Source organism: Notamacropus eugenii, chromosome 2 (assembly GCF_028372415.1).
Source record: "Notamacropus eugenii isolate mMacEug1 chromosome 2, mMacEug1.pri_v2, whole genome shotgun sequence".
Classification (NCBI taxonomy): Eukaryota; Metazoa; Chordata; class Mammalia; order Diprotodontia; family Macropodidae; genus Notamacropus; species Notamacropus eugenii.
This window is the reverse complement of record NC_092873.1, coordinates 398,627,581-398,640,999: the sequence shown is the minus strand read 5'-3', so window position 1 is coordinate 398,640,999 and position 13,419 is coordinate 398,627,581. Positions and strand designations below refer to the sequence as shown.

The following is a 13,419-nucleotide window of genomic DNA, read 5'->3' as shown; positions in this document are numbered from 1 at the left end:
TGGCATTGTGCTAGAGTAGGTGAGTTAGATAAAGGTAATACCAAACAAGATCTTTAACCTTAAGAGACTTTTTTTTTTTTTTTTTTGTAAATAGCTACAGAGGGGTAGATAGGTGTAAATGCCCACAGGTATCCAGGGACCCTTGAGCATTTAAAAACTTCACCTCAAGATACTTTTATTAAGCACCTACTCATTACAAGGCACAAAAGTAGGTGATAAGAATGCAAAGGCAAAAAACACAAACATTCTGAAGAAGGTTACATTCTGATGGACTCATACAAAATTCATAGAGAAGGAAAGCAGGAAATGTCTAAATGGGAAGAAATAAAGGGTAGGGTATGGTTAAGGTGATATTAACAAGTGGAACAGACAAGGTACAAATGCAAAAAGTTCCATTTTTCCCATTTATTGTTGTGTGTGTGTGTGTGTGTGTGTGTGTGTGAATTCCTTTGAGATCTTTGTCTCTACTGAATTAGACAAAAATAGCAAAATTTAAACCTAAGTCCCATGAAAAGGAAATGTGTGCAGTAAAGGGTCTGGAATCAGAGATATGGGTTTTAGATTGGCTCCTATCATTGTGGACCTCTTCTAAATTAAGTCACGTCACCTCTCTGAGACTCAGTTTCCTCCCTAACTGAAAATAGGAGAGCAATAATACCTGAATTAATTCATGTAATTGTGAGGATAAAGTGAAATACTGCATATGAAGGTAGTTGATTGATAAGCTATGGGCAGCTAGGTGGCTCAATGGATAGAGAGCTGGGCCCAGAGTCAGGAATATCTGAGTTCAAATCTGACCTCAGACACTAATTGTGTGATCCTGGGCAAGTCACTTAACCCTATTTGCCCCAGTTTCTTCATCTGTAAAAATTAGCTGGAGAAGGAACAGCAAATATTTCAGTATCTCTGCTAAGAAAATCCCAAATGAGGTCACAGAGAGTTGATGACTGAAATTTGAAAAATAGCAAGTTTTGTAAATTATAATGTGCTCTGAAAGCAAAGATTATTCTGTATTCTGCCTTCTGAAGATATTAAGCTATTTATAACAGACTCAATCTTAGGAGTGTAATCTCACCTCAAAAGGATCAGTTTCTTTTTGATTTGCTACACTTATCTGCCGTTTATTCAATAAAATCTCTAAATTTAAGCTTGGGGTGTTTTTTTTCTATTTTCCCCCAAATGTAGATGATAGGCTCTCCAGTTCTCACAATGTAGGTATTAGTTATGAGGTAGCTTGATTTTCTTCAAGGAAAATATACAAGGTGTTAAGAATTCATAGGAGGATATGATCAAATACTGAAGCATAAAGTACTCATTAGACTCTTCTGAATCTAAACACCATGGGGAAACTGCTGAAGAAGCCATCACCATCAAATCCACCAACAAAAGTAGTGATGGAAAGGTTCAGATCTCCTTGTCCCTTTCATGGCATACTGTGAGTGCTTCATTAGCAGAGAGGTCCCTCTCTGGACATGCTCTGTGAAACGCTGCTGAGGAAAGATTCTCCTGGGAGTGTGTTTAAAAAAAACTTTCAAACCTGGCAAGGATTACAATTAATATTATTACAAGATAAAGTCCTATGGCTAAAAAGGTTTACTTTTGTGATCTTTCCTCTCAGGCCCTATTCTAGGGTGTGTATGTATGTATATATGTGTATGTATACATATATATATATGTATATATATTTATGTGCATTTATATACACACACATAAATATACACATATATACACATACATTCATATATACACATACATACATACATATATGCACATATGCATATATTTATATCTGCAAGTGTGTATTTTTATTATATATACAATTTTTAACATTTTTAAAAATATCTCGTTCCAAATTACCATTTTCCTTCTCCTCTCCCCTCCCCCTGAATTGAAAAGGCAAACAATTATATTTATGTGTGTATGAGTATGTGTAGATATATATGCATATACATATATACATATACATATATATACACACATACACACTATATGTATATATATACGCAGTCATGCAAAACATATTTCTTTATTAGTCATGTTGTGAAAGAAAACAATGCCTCCCACAAAAAAAAAAATCCTAGAAAAAGTAAAATTTTAAAAAAATATGCTTCAATCTTCATTCAGACTCCATCAGTTCTTTCTCTGGAAGTCCTTCAGAATTGTCTTAGATCATTGAATTGCTAAGAATAGCTAAGTCATTCATAGTTGATCATCTTAAAATATTGTTGTTACTGTGTATAATGTTCTCCTGGTTCTTGTCCCTTCACTTTGCATCATTTAATATACGTCTTCTCAGGTTTTTCTGAAACCATCTTGCTCATCATTTCTTACAGCATAATGTTATTCCATCACAGATAGCACAACTTGTTGGACCATTCCCCAAATATTACTATCCCATCAATTTCCAGTTCTTTGCTACCACAAACAGAGCTACTATAAACATTTTTCTACATATGGGTACTTTTCCTTTTCCTTTTTTATTTTTTTTTAGTAGTGGTATTACTAGGTTAAAGAGTATGCCTTTAGGCATAATTCCAAATTGGACTACTTGACAACTCAACCAGCAGTGTATTACTGTCCCAATTTTGCACATCCTCATCGTCTCCAGTGTTTATTTTTCTTTCCTGTCATATTACCCATTCTGATAGATGTGAGGTCTCCCATCAGTTGTTTTAATGTATATGTCTCTAATCAATAGTGATTTAGAGAATTCTTTCTGAGTATACATAGCTTTGACTTCTTTGTCTGAAAACTTCCTATTGGTATCCTATGACCCTTTATCAATAGAGGAATGACTGATTATTATTATGAATTAACTAAGTTCTCTATGTTTTTGAAAATGAGGCCTTTATCAGAGGAACTTGCTATAGAAATTCCCCACCAATTTCATGCTTTCCTTCTAATTTTAACCAAATTGATATTGGTTATGTGAAAACTTTGCAATGTAATCAGAATTATCCATTTTACATGTTCCCATCAGTTTTCTCCAGAGGTCTGTCATATCTAACCTTTCTAAAATTCTATTCATATTCTTAACATCTACCTTGCTTATTTTTTGGTTAAATTTAACTAGTTCTTAGAAGGGAAGGTTGATGTCTGCCACTAGTATAGCTGTACTATTTCCTACTTTAACTCATTTAATTTTTCCTTTAAGGATTTGGATGCTGTACCATTTGGGGCATATATTTTTACTATCACTGTCTATAGTACCTTTTAGCAAAATGCAGTTTCCCTGATTATCTCTTTTAGTTAGTTCAACTTTTGCTTTGTCTGAAGTCATGCTTGCTACCCTTCCTTTTTTAAAGCTTCAGCTAAAGCATACTCTCCCTTTCTCTCTCTCTCTCTCTCTCTCTCTCTCTCTCTCTCTCTCTCTCTCTCTCTCTCTCTCTCTCTCTCTCTCTTTTTCTCTCTCTCTCTCCTTTTACCTTGTCTGTCCTCACAAGTGTTTTGCTTCTGGCCACTGTTTTCTCATTCTACCCTCCCTTCCATCAGCACCCCCTCCCTCCTTATTTTTTTTTTTAAGCCTTCTGGACCTTTAACATAAAAGCTGCTGAATCTTGTGGATCCATTGTGCCAATCTAAAAAGAAAACTGATGTGCTCAAAATGTTAGTGACAATACACAACCATTTATACACATATTGTATGTGCTATTTTAGCTATTGCTGTCAGTCTTATGTAGTTTATAGCATTTCATGGAATCTTCTAGGGTAACACTAATCAATTCACTTTGAGTCCCCACTACAACATAATTTATTTGTGGAAGAATCTTATTTCAGGAAACAATGTCTTTGGCTATTTTGCATTCAAAGATGTGATGGGGGCAAGTTGCAGAAAAGTCATGGTAGAAAATTTTTCTGTTGTTTTGGAGCTGAAACAAATCTATACAATCACTTTTTTCCCCATGGAAGCCTGGTGAAATACTCAGATACATATATGAGGTATTGCTACTTACTCATGTTATGATCAAAATGAGTTTAATTATTTCCGGGGTATAACTGAAAAACAATAAGCCTGAAGGAGTCAGTTGGGAAATAATGTGAAATTACTTTCTTGGCATAACAAGAAACTAATGTTTAAGAACTCTATATAGCCCCATACCTTATGAAATATAAACAAGTTAATTACAGAATGGGAAAAATCTTGCCAATTCATTAATTTCCCATTTCCAAAAACTGACAACATTCAAAAATAATACCTAAGGTGGAAGAAATTGTTTTATTCATATTTAAGAGATGTAGGTGTAAGATATGAATCAGCTTCTATGAATAGGGTGAACTTTGATGAAAGCAGCTTTTGCTGAGGAAATTGGGTAAATGGCACTCCTATTTTGAGACTTACAACTTTGTTTCCACACATCCATGCCTTATTTTATGATGTTATTTTCATTTATTTCTACCAGATAGATACTTCAATTATTTGAATAACAATCTTTTAATAATTAATACCTTTTTTTTTCATGATCCAGGTCCCTTCCATGTATAAGCAGGGGAAAGAAGATCTGAGATGTGTACCAGGATAATGGTAGTTATAGAGCAAAGAAGGCAAGACTGTACATGAGATGTTTTAAAGATGTAAGTGGCAGGGCTTAATACCTGATTGGATATTGCTGGTAAAGATATGAGGACTTCAGGAATGCACCTAAGTTGTGACTCCAGATGATGCGAGTGATCGTGATGCCCTCCACATTAATTGTGAATTCAGGGAGAGGGGAAGGTTTGGGGGGAAGGATAATGAGTTCAGTTTTGGGCATGTAGAGTTGAAGATTTTTGCAAGACATCTAGCTTTAAGTGTCTGCTAGGCAGTTGAAAATGCAAAACTGGAGGTCAGGAGAGAGAGTAGAGCTGAACAAGTCTGACAATTATCTGTACAGAGATGGTAATCGAAACCATGGAAGCTGATGAGATCATTGAGTGAAAGAACAAAGAAGAAGACTCAGGACAGAGCTCTGGGGAACATGCTTAGTTAAGGTCTTGATCAAGATAAAGATCCAGCTAAAGGGACTGAATAGCAATGGTTAGACACATGATGGAGAAGCAAGAGACAGCAGAGCACTGAAAACTAAGACAGAGGAAAATATTAAGGTGATGGATAGTACCAAAGACTAAAGTCTAGTCATGTTCTTAACTATGAGTATTCAAGAAGGAAAAGGACTGAGAAAAGTCCATCAGATTTGGCAAGTGAGAGGTCATTAGTAAGTTTGTAGAGGGGTGTTTCCATTGAGTGGTGGGTAGAAGCCTGACTGTGAGGAAGCAAAAGAAAGCACCAGGAGTATATAACTTTTTCTAAGAGGTTAGCCAGAAAATGAAGAGATATAGAATAGCTGGAAGGAATGGGTAGGATTAAGCGAACATTTTGGAGTTGTCTATTTGTTTGGTTTTTTAAGAATAAGGCAGACATAAAAGTACTAAGAATATGTAATATGTTGAAGACCAACTCTGGAACCAGGAAGATCTAGTTTCAAATTCCATTTCTGATATATAAGGCTTGTGAGTGTGACCACAGTTAGTTGACTTAATCTTTTAGAACAATAGACTACTCTTAAAAACAAAGCTGCAAAAGGAGTGCCAACCTATACTGGCAAAAGTAATTTTTCATTCAGTACTAGGTGGCACCATTGACAGAATATTAGATGCAGGTACCAGAAGCTTTGGTTTCAGATCTAGACTTGCACATTGATTTGTCTCTATAAATCTAGGCAAGTCCAACTCAGTTTCCTCAACTGTGTGATTGACATCTCCCTCTGAGGATTTTTGTCCTAACAACAGTGAAACATCCCAGTATTTGTAAAACATTTAGCACAGTGCCTGGAACATAGTAGTGATTTAATAATTGTCCATGCCCTAGCTTTCTTCCCTATGTTAATGAAATCACAAGTCTAGCCCAAACCTCTTTCCCTATCCCTGTGAACCCTAGGAGAACAGGTTTCAAAGATGGCAAAGAAAGTATAGGGCTTATTACCTGGACTCAAATTCTATGTGGATAATCATCCCAGGAGTAACGGGAATCTTTCAAGAATGAAACTTTGAAGTTACAAAGAGAAATAATTCTGATGAAGTGGAAAAGGAAAAATTATCAAAAGACACTGTGACACATATATGGCTATATTTCATTATATAGTTATGAATATATCTTTACATAAAGAATATGCACATGTATTCACTTGCTTAAATGATAAAGTATCTTGTATAGAAGGTGAAACAATGAAAGATTGTGGCTTAGAGAGGCCTAATGCTATTAGGTTGTTAGATCCCTGTGGATCTTTCCTTAAATATGAATAAACTCTCCAGAAGTTTTTGAGTACTAAACTCAATTAACATACATTAAGAGTACTGTGTGTGCTGCGATGGGCAGCCTGACATTATAGGGAGAACTTGTCTCCCAGGCAGTGAAACTCAGATAAGAGCCCTGCCTCAAGCACAAAAACTTGGTAACCCTGGGATTTTTTCTGACTTTTGTGATACTTACTATCTCAGTACTCTAGGCAACTCATACTATAGGAAGCAAAGGAAGTACATTGGTAGAATTTTCTTATCCAGGATTACCCCGTAGCCATGAAATCAAAGTTCCATCTTTGTCCTTATATGGTTGTAAGGGCAAGGACCCCAACACACACAGGAAGGCCTGCTATACAGGTTCTTAGATCTGCTTTGCTGAAAGGAAAACAACTTTTGTGGGGTCAACAATTTACTTTAATCAAGCACAAATATCATTCATTTAGTTCAGGGGAAAAAGTCAGCACCGTTAATTTCAGAGAAAATACAGAGAAATAAAAACCAACAGACAGGGGTTCCAACTGTGTGACCATGAATGATACATACATAGCTACAGGAGAGAGAAGCACCAACATCTTGGTTTTCAAAGCAGGGGAGGGGGCTCCTTAGCAGCTTTCCAGAGTCTCATCTGGCCAAACAAGCACTTTCATTGAGTAAACCCCCAAACAAAACCTCACCTCAGAGTATTTACATACTTTTCAGAGACTGAGGACAGGACCTTCTGACCCAGTATCTCAATAGAAATTAACAAAGGTATGGGCCTTCCCTAATCAAACTTCTATTAATGGACAGGCCCATCAGTGGGTGGGGAATATCTTTAATTCTCTAATTAAAATTACAGTGCTGTACAAGGTGGCTGAATGGGGAATGGATTAGGGCGAGGAGAGACTTTAGGCAGGAAGACCCATCAGCAGTGAGGTAATAAGGGACTGCACAAGATTGGTGGCAGTGTCAGAGGAGAGAAGGGGGTATGTTAGATGTTACAAAAGTGAAATTTACAGGCCTTTGCAACAGATTGAATATAGGGGAAGCCAAGAAAGAAGTTCAGGATGACTCCTAAGTTTTGAGCCTTAGGGACTAGGAGGATGTTGGAATGTTGTTGCCCTCTGTAGTGATAGGAAAGCAGTGTGTGGCAGGGGAGTTTTAGGGAGAAAGATGTGTTCTGTTTTGTACATACTGAGTTTAAGACTACTGAACATCCAATTTGAGATATCTAAAACACAGCTGAAGATGTAAAATTAGAGTTCAGCAGAGAGTTTGAGACAAGATGGGTAAGTCTGAGAATCGGTAGAATAGAACTGGTAGTTAAATCTGTGGAAACTGATGAGATAACCAAGTGAAATAGTACAGAGGGAAATGAGAAGAGAGGTCAGGACAGAACCCTGAGGGATACCTTTGATAAGAGGATGTGATATGGAAGAAGATCTAGCAAAGGAGGCAGAAGAAGTGATCAGATGAAAAGGAGGAGAACCAGGAGAGAGTGCTTTCCCAAAAACCTAGAGAGAAGACAGTGTCAAGAAAGAGAGGGATCAACAGTGTTATGAGCTGCAGAGAGATCAAGGAGTATGACACTGGATTTGGCAACTCAGGGATCACAGATAACTTTGGAAAGAGTAATTTCAGTAAAATGATAAGGTCAGAAGATGGTTTGTAAGGAGTTAAGAAGACAGTAAAAGGAGAGAAAGCAGAGACATCTGTTGTGGATAGCCTTTCTGAAGATTAGCTACAGAGGGAAGAAGAGAAATAGCATGACAATTAGCATGGATGAAGGATCAAGGGCTTTTCAGGATGGGGAAAAGATAGGCATGTTCCTAGGCAATAGGAACTGAGCCATTAGAAAAGGAGGGACTGAAAATAAGTGATAGAGTGGGAAAGACAAATGGGACAATCTGTTGGAAGAGACAGCATGGAATGGGATTTCTTGAGCAGATAAAGAGGTTAGTCTTGATAAAGAGCAAGGCCACTTCATCATGAGAGACATGGGTGAAGGAAGAGAAAGTGATAGACACAAACTTTCTACATTCTAGCTATTGTCCTATAAAGGAATTTTAAGTATTTGAATAACTCAAGTACATATGAAAAGACTACCCTAAGCAAAGAACATGCCCCAGGAAACAAAATGCTGCAATACCTTTGGACACAAGCACTCATTTTGCATACAATTCGAAGGGAATATGGGAAATTTTATTAGATAATCACTACAATGGTCATAATGATTACATACGGCCCACAATAGAGAAAAGTCCTTTATTAAAGGAATCCTGTCCTTAACTAGGACAATATGTCACTCAGGAGAAAGTTTTCTTTTGCTATCTTCTTCCTCTAAGTTGAAAAACCTAAGGACTGAAGCCCTGAAATATAGACTGGAAAGGTTTCTGTCAGTCTTAGGCTATGGTCTCTGTCATTACTGAAAGAGCATGGACTCATTTCAACCAAAAGACCAAGGGTAGTACTTAGGCTGAAGATGGTAGAGACTGCAGTTTTCCACTGAATAGCAAGCTTATATAGGTCAGCAGTTCAATCCCTCCAGTTTAGAAGCCATGCCCTCTGAGGAGTCTTCTTAGCATCTGAGTGATATGCAAAGTAGCAAAGGAGCAAAGTATATCTAACCATCCATAAGTAGATAAAATTCCATGCCAGGAAAAAGCACAGCTGAAACACATGTCCAGATGGGATGCCATATTCTTCAGTGAGTCAGCAAGCAATGGTTAGACTTATCATCACACTCGTGCCTTTAGCCTACAGTGAACTTTATGAAGACTGTCCAAAAAAATAAAAGAATTAGAGGCCCTGCTGTTTAAGAATTGTAAGTTTCCTGGACTACAAATGTGCAATTATTCTTCTTGTTATGACTATTAAGTAGAGTCAATTCTCAACATTAGTGAATTTACAACTTCAGGCATTTGTGTGATTTTTCTTAATAACCGCATTTTCACATTCACATTGGCAACAAGACACATTTGCAGTTACGAACAGTAGAAAAAAAACAACAACCAAAATGAGAGGCATGTTTTGTTCACTTTTCCATTGTATTGTAAAGAGCTCCCCATGCTTTGTTACATATTTTCATTTTTTACCTTTAAAATTGCTTATGTTGAAATTATGCCACCAAAGCATAGTACAAATCCTTTGACCTCTAAGCCCAAGTATGCAAAGTCAGTGACATGACTTAGTGAAAAAAATAAAGGTGTTAGATAAAGTTCATACCAAAATGTCCACAGCCTCTGTCAACTGCAAGTTTGGTGTTAATGAATCAACTGTTCATTATGTCTGCAGAAAGGAGGAAAGTACTCATAAAAGTATTCACAAATCCATTCCAGAAAGTGCTAAAGTAAACTCTTAAGTGCATAATGAGGGAATTGAAAAAATGGAGAAACATCTGAATTTGTAGGTAAAAGATATGGTAGAAAAATAAATGCTATTCAGTACAGCAACCATCTACTTGAAGGCCCAACAAATTTATAAGCATGTAACAAAAGGTCAAGAAAATGTGACACCTTTTGTAGCTAACTAAGAGTGAGTTTTAAGTTATTTTAAGCTATGGCATAATTTTAAAAATATGAAACTTTCTCGTGTAGCTGGTTCTGTGCTGATGCCATGGCTGAGATCAAATTTCAGAATATGTTGATAATGCTAATTGAGAAAAAAGATTACATAAATAAGTATTTAATATTAATGACACTACTCTGTTTATGAAACAGATAGGAAAGTGTACATATATAGCAGGCATTGCCAAAGACCCTGGGTGCAAAGTTTTTAAGGATTATTGGATACTCATATTGTTCATCAATGTCAGTGACATCATTAAGTGTAAGCAACTGACACTACTGAGTCCCCAATCCCATTGTTTTGAAAGAAAAAAAGGCAAGAATTCCAATGCATTGACTCTGAAATAGAAAAAGATGAATACCTGAGAGATTTTCCTGGACTGGTTTCATAACTGCTTCATTCTGGATTGCTTCATTCATGTAGACCTATATCTGCAGGGAAAGAACCCTGCATTTAAGTTTTTTTTTAATATTTGACAAGGTGCCATTTGGTATTCGTGAGCAGCTAAAAAATGCCCATGAAAATGCAGTTGTTTTAATGCCCCCCAAAATCACATCTTTGATCTATGGATTAGGGGATCAGGCTTTTAAGCCTTCAAATACCATTATATCAGGGAAATCTACCACTATACCTCTGACTACTTGGGAGCAAATCCAAAAATCACAATGATGAATTTCTGGAAAACTGTCACTGTGCTTCAAGTCATCAACAAAATTAATGTAATCTGGAAAAATGTTTCATAGCTTGCCCTGAATGACTGCTGGGGAAAAAGTGTGGCCTCCTTATATCTGGAATTTTGAAGACTTTAAAGGTGTTGATGAGTCAGATAGAATGTTAAGTCAATCATGTGTCTAACATATACCATTGGAGGTGAAGAGTGCAAGAATATGGGAGAGGAATATGTCTCAGACTCCTTGCAAAAGCAAACTGAGACTGAAGAATGGGGAATTAGATGTGATACATCAGAACATTCTCCAGGACAGTGAAGATAATGATGATGAAAAAGCTCCCACCATTGTGCCACTCACAGTCTCAAAATTTGACGGTGGCTTGGCATAATTGACCAGATGACTAGAGACATCAAAGCTATTCATCACATCATTGATCATAGCCTTAAGGTTGTTATATCACCTCACTCTGTAATGCTCCTATATGTCAAGAAGTTCAAGGATCTCAACTGGACATGAAACAGACCTCACTGATGGATAATTTCAAGCTGGTGTGTCCATGATCTCCATCACTATCTTCTAGCTGTGAAGGATACAGTGTTAGAAGTGATGTTGACATCTTGACAATCTCAGCATCTTCCAACAGCAGTGACCAAAAGTCCAATAACCTCTGCTTTGGTTTTCGGAGGGTAACCAAGGTAAAGAGATTGGCAGTAGTATAAGATGCAGTACAATGCCCTCCTATCACTATCTGACACAATATAAGGTAAGGCAGGTTAAAAAATGTTTTTGTTTTAAGAATTTTCTATATAGTATTTATAGTATTGCTGATTTAAAGTGTAATAAAAAGTGAATATTGTCTGCAATTAATGTTTTTTTAATGCAGATTTTAGGACAAAGATCATAAAATTCTAGGGAATTACCAATGAGGAAAAGCTGTTTTGCATATTATCAATATTATGTTGATTACATTTTATAGGACATTTCATGGTTAGTGTATACAAAATTGATGTTTTTTATAAAGAATTATATAAGTAACTCAGCCCACCCCCAAACCCTCTGGAGCTTGCCTTGGACCTGGAAACACAACCTGAAGTGCACAGGAGGGAGACTGAGCTTGAGACAATGCTGCTGGTGTCCTCACCATGGCTGCCTGCACCATATTCAGGGCATTGTCCTAGGTCAGGATTAGGGTCCAGACCTGGTCAGGCCAGGGGCAGTGCACTGAGATTCCAGAGCATTTTGCATGAAGGTGGCAGCTCCTGTGGCCAGCACGACAGGCTCCAACTCAGGCTTGGGTAGCCTTAAACCCACCTTCCCGGAGCTGGATTCCTGATTTGTAGCCACATCAAACTGCTGAACAAACTTATCCAGGAATTCATCAAGTGCAAGCAGTGGGGGTACAACAGCCAGAGAGCACTGAAGATCCCCATAACCTGATCTTCTCCTTTCTAGGAATGGTTAAGAAACTGGACCAGAAACTGCAAGTGGGCAGTGAGTACCTATTCCTCTCTGGAAGTGTCTGGGAGGGCGTGATTGACATGGGTGAGCTGAATATATATGCTCAAGACACAGACTATGACATGGACTTAATCCTGCTGGTGCCAGCCTTTAAGCTGCATACAGAAATCAACCTGTGATATTGGACATGTGTCACTTGGCTCTGTACCACTCTTGGCCCAGACTTTGACTCTGATGAAGGCACAGTCAGCAAATGGAAAGACTGCTATACCCTTGCGAACCACATCTATAGAGTCACAAATTACTTATTATTTCTTATCAGAGTGGCTGATTTGTTTCCTGATTCCATCAATATCATTCTCTCTGAGATACAGAAGAAGCTCCCAGAGAGGGATGCCCAAAGTGGAGAAAGTCAAGAAGGATGGGACAATACCTGGGGTGGGCAGTAGCCACATGGTCTATGACATTGTCCCAGTGGTATCTTTCAAAGCTTGTCTGCAGTGGCCCAGAGATGATTCATGAAGAATCACTTCTAGAATGGGAATATCACTGAAGAAGTCATCAGTGGGTTTTACTTAATACCTGCTTGCTCCCAGGCAAAAAGGACAAATGGAGGTTATCCTTTGCCATGAGTGAAATCCAGCTTAAGAAATGCATTTCCAGGAGTCTCAAGAAAGTCTACCTGGCTTGCAAAGCCATCATCATCAAACTCCTCTCCCAAACCAAAGCCATAATACCACCTGTGGAGCATGATGCCCTGGGCTTGGGATAGGGTCACTGCCAATTACTTGGCCCAGAGAGAATATGTGGTGCATTTTTTCCTGGGCCTTATCAATGATCTCAAGCATTTCCTGGTAAACAAGATGTACTCCTATTTCTTTATCCCTCAGTACATTATTCTGGAGTACCTGTATGAGGAGACAGTTATGCTTTATATGTGGAACCTCTCTTCAGTGCACTGGACCCTGCTGAGCACCTGCTTACCACCAATTAGCACACTGAGGCAGCCAACCACCTGATCCGGAAGCCACAATGGTAAGGAAGCACCATCAGCTTCTGGTGGGAATCCCAACCAGTCTGATGATAGGTTAGCCAGAAAATGGCAGCAGTTAGTGATTGAGATCCTAGGGAAATGCATCTCCCTCTTCATCAACCCCAAAGTCACCAGGTCACATTTCAAAAAGAATGCAATTTTCTGAGCTTTTTGACTGACTTGTTTTTTTCTGATTTTGATCCTGAAATTTAGTGTGTTTAGTTTAGTGTGATATGTTTATGTGTCTAACACAGGTTGAATCTGTCAAGACTGCCTTTTTAAAATGAGGTTCCTGGGTTTTCAAGATGGTGCAGTTTCTACAATAGGGCATTACTATCTCACATTCAGCCTTTACTTTTTTTCTTCCTCCTTTGTAACTGTCATGTAACTGGTTCTCTTGGGGAGTGGTCACAGTTTCATTCTAGTTCTTTAAAG

At 37.8% G+C, this 13,419-nt stretch overlaps 1 pseudogene; it reads left to right on the top strand.

The window, feature by feature from the left end:
* The first annotated feature begins 11,736 nt into the window (after nucleotides 1-11,736).
* Nucleotides 11,737-13,150, top strand: LOC140523130 (nucleotidyltransferase MB21D2 pseudogene; annotated as a pseudogene).
* The last annotated feature ends 269 nt before the right edge of the window (nucleotides 13,151-13,419 follow it).